Source organism: Myotis davidii, unplaced genomic scaffold (genome assembly GCF_000327345.1).
Source record: "Myotis davidii unplaced genomic scaffold, ASM32734v1 scaffold430, whole genome shotgun sequence".
Taxonomy (NCBI): Eukaryota; Metazoa; Chordata; class Mammalia; order Chiroptera; family Vespertilionidae; genus Myotis; species Myotis davidii.
In genome coordinates, this window is record NW_006285247.1 from 1,227,317 (window position 1) to 1,231,161 (window position 3,845).

Consider the following 3,845-nt stretch of genomic DNA (forward strand, 5'->3'; position numbering starts at 1 on the left):
TTTCCCTATCCAACTGGTTCCCTTTATCTGTTAACTATAAATCCTCATTCATTAGCTTTCCTATGAAATTCACAAAAAGGGATTTAGAGACCAGATTATATGTACAAGGCATAAAAGCAGTGGTTTACTTTTAAGACATTGATATGAGGATGAGATTGAAATAGGCTAAGTTATATCTTTCTTATCGTCTAACTTCGAATCTTTGCATACATTCTACTTAAGCAACAAGTGGTAAACAATATAATGGAAAAATATTTGCAAATCAGTGGGCACTACTCAGATTACTATGTAGGTCTCTGGTTTGCCATTAAGGGACACCTGGCAATCTCTCTGGCCTCTACTGAATACAGGCTATTGAACACCTTACAATGTATTTCAACAGGTGTCAGGACTGAAAATGACTGGTGTAGGTGAAGTTTCACAGGACACAGCCTACATAATCCCATGTGGCAACCCTGTGGGGGTGACCAGCGTTGAAACACTTAAGGTGGGGACAACATTCTTTTATCCTTCTTTGCCTTTTCCAGATTATATAAAATCCCAGGACTATTTATTTACAAGTTCTTTACTGTAAAGTACCTTAGATATCACCTAGTCTGAATGACTCTTCCCTAAGTGCACAGTTGAGTTGATAGCCTGTAGTTTTCTCAATCATCCTGGCCCCAGCCCTAATTAATCAGAATCTTTGGGATAGGAGGCTGAAACAGAAGTGTAAAATAGCTGTTCAAGTGCTTCTTATTGCCTACATTGATAAAGGATCCTAGTAGAGTCCCCTCATGGAGAACTAAAGCATAGGGACGTAAAAAGAATTTACCCACATTAATGGATGGCTGTACTCGAAATCACCTAGAGAGCTTTTTAAAATTACGCATTCCTAGGCCCTTGTGCCAGATTTACAATCTGTGGGGTAAGGTCTAGGAATCTATTTTTACAATGTTCTCACAATGATTTTGATGCAGAGCCAGATTTGAGACCACCAGTATAATTTATTCAGTTCAGCTTCTCACTTAAAATGCAGAAATCCTTTCCCACCATCTGATGAAGTTCTAAGAGCAGAAATTTTACAGCCTTTTTACTTCCAAAATGACAGACTAGATAGACATTCCCTTATTTGTCCCACTACATACAACTTTAGAAAGTCTAAAAAATAGAGGAGGCAGAATGATTAGGTATCCTGGGACATGCAGGAAATGTAGCTCCCCAATTTTCTTTTCTCTCATTTATGTATTTCAGGCAAGATGCTGGAAAAGTCAGCAACTCAACAATTTTAACGGGTGAAGCTAGACAGACTAAAACAAAACAAAACAAACCCAACCTCCTAGTCCCCAAAGCCTGCTCTCTACAAGAGACCAGGAAATGGCAACCTAGCAAGAGAGAAAATTTTCAAACAAATTCTCTAACTACAGCCAAATACCCAAAACAAAACAAAACAAAAAAACACCCCAAACCAACTGTGGACCTGCACCTATATGGTCCAGCAAAAACTCAGTGGGAAACCCTTCCCAGGTAGTAACTAAACATCTCAGTACATAATAATCCGCTCTGTAATGAGGTGACTCTTCCTTCTCTTTGGCTGGGGTGGGATCAGAGGATACCATCTACAGTGTCAGTGGAGACCACCCGAGGAGTAGTAATGAGTCCCATCAGCCCCTTCTGCTAGGGTGGTGTCACCTGAGCTGCAGTGGAAAGCCTGAACTCCCATCCCAGCAATAATGAAACACCATCACCCAATCAAGGGGAGAACGTGAACTTCCCTTGCTACCTGCCAATCATGAAGCAGTGCTCCCCCTCCCCAGTTGAAGAAAACTTATCAGAGGAAGCCTGATGTAGATTTAAATAAAAGACCCAAAGATTGTAACATAATACCCAAAATATCCAGATCTCAATCTCAGCGCTCTCCTTGGAGCGTGCCCATGCCCTTTTGTAAGGCACCTACTTTTTTTAAGCTCTTGGAGTCCCCATGGGACTTGCAATGAGAGGAAGGGTGGGCAGCAAAACCACTGAACCTGTCCCCAAGGCCCCTTTTCTAATTTCAGGGAGCCAATAGCAGCCCCACCTAGGCTCTCCTATTGCTGCTTCTACTCTAAATCCCCTTTTTCCACTGTCCCCAGCTTTAATAAATGTACTCTACAAATAAATAAATAAAACATAAAAGTCTCAACTTTAATGAGAAAACAGATGTCAACCCAGAGATGACATAAATGTTAGAACTATCTGACAAGGGTTTTAAAGTAGCCATCATAAAAATGCTTCAATTCAAGGAGTTGAGTGAACCCCAAAAAGATAAACTTAAAGAAATTTGTGTTAAGATACATCATAGTCAAACTTTTGGGAAATCCACACAAAGAAAAAAATATCCTGATTGCACTTAAGACAGAAAGAATAATTCCAATGATGGTAGATTTCTCATCTGAAACCATGGAAACCAGAAAGAGTAGCCACAACATTTTTCCAATATTTAAGAAAAGAATTGCAATACAAAATCCTATGTACAGTGACTATACCTTTAAGGAATGAAGAGGAAATAAGGACATTCTCAGACTATGAAAAATGAAGATAATTTGTCACTAGCAGACCTACCCTAAAAGAATGGCTACAGGAAGTTTTATGAACAGAAAGAAAATGATATTATGAAGGGTTCTTGAAACATCAAACATTAAGAAGGACAAAAAAATGCAAAATTAGAAAATACCATATTCACCATTCCCTCTTGAATTTTTAAATTACATTTAATGGTTGAAGCAAAAACTATAATACTATTTGATGTAGTTCTTCATTCTAAAGGGAATGTTTCAGACAATTGTAAGTAGAGGGAAAAGTGAAGTAAAGGAAAGTTTCTACACCTCACTTGAAGGGTAAAATGTTGATTTACAGTAAAGTAGACTGATATACAGGTGACCCTTGAACAACAGAAGTATGAACTGTGCAGGTCTATTGAAAAAAAGCTATTTTCGATCTGCAGGTGAGGCTCAGCATATGCAGAGGATCAACTGCAGTTACACACAGATTTTTAACTGCATGGAGGTCAGCATCTTCTAAACCACCATATTGTCCTAAGGTAGCGGTTCTCAACTTGTGGGTTGCGACCCCTTTGGCGGTCGAACGACCCTTTCACAGGGGTGGCCTAAGACCATCCTGCATATCAGATATTTACATTACGATTCATAACAGTAGCAACATTACAGTTATGAAGTAGCAACGAAAATAATTTTATGGTTGAGTCACAACATGAGGAACTGTAATTAAAGGGCCAGAAGGTTAAGAACCACTGTCCTAACATCAAATGTATATATATCACAGATATATCGATATATCATATATATAACACATAGGGCAAACCTCAAAAAGGCTAAACAAAGAAATACACTAAAAAATACTACAGGCAAATAAGAGTGTAATTCTAAAACATGTTCACACAACCTACAGGAACTTAGGAGAAAAAAACCCAGAGAAATTAAAAGAAAGAATTATGTAATAATTGATATATTAAGGCTCAAATATAAATGGTCTGAATATACCAACTAAAAGTTTGATAGTGTGGATTTAAAAAACATGACACAAGTACACTGAGTGTCCAGATTATTATGACCACCCTGACGTTTGTTGGCAAAGTAGCTATAATTTTGCACTTAAGTTGCTAGAGGCCCAGACCATTATAAATAAGGAAGCAGGTTGTTTACCACGACAGAAGTGATTTTTTTTTCCCTGAAGATATGGGTAAACAACGTGATTTAACAGCCTGTGAACGTGGGATATATATTATGATGAGTGGCCAGATTATTATGACCACCCCATCAGTACTTTGTTGGGTCACCTTTTGCCTTCAATACTGTGGCGATTCTCCT

At 38.4% G+C, this 3,845-nt stretch overlaps 1 protein-coding gene across 1 annotated transcript in view; it reads right to left on the reverse strand.

Moving 5' to 3' along the window:
• EED (embryonic ectoderm development) overlaps window positions 1-3,845 on the reverse strand; it is a 33,936-nt gene that overhangs the window by 2,505 nt on the left and 27,586 nt on the right. The window lies entirely within an intron of this gene.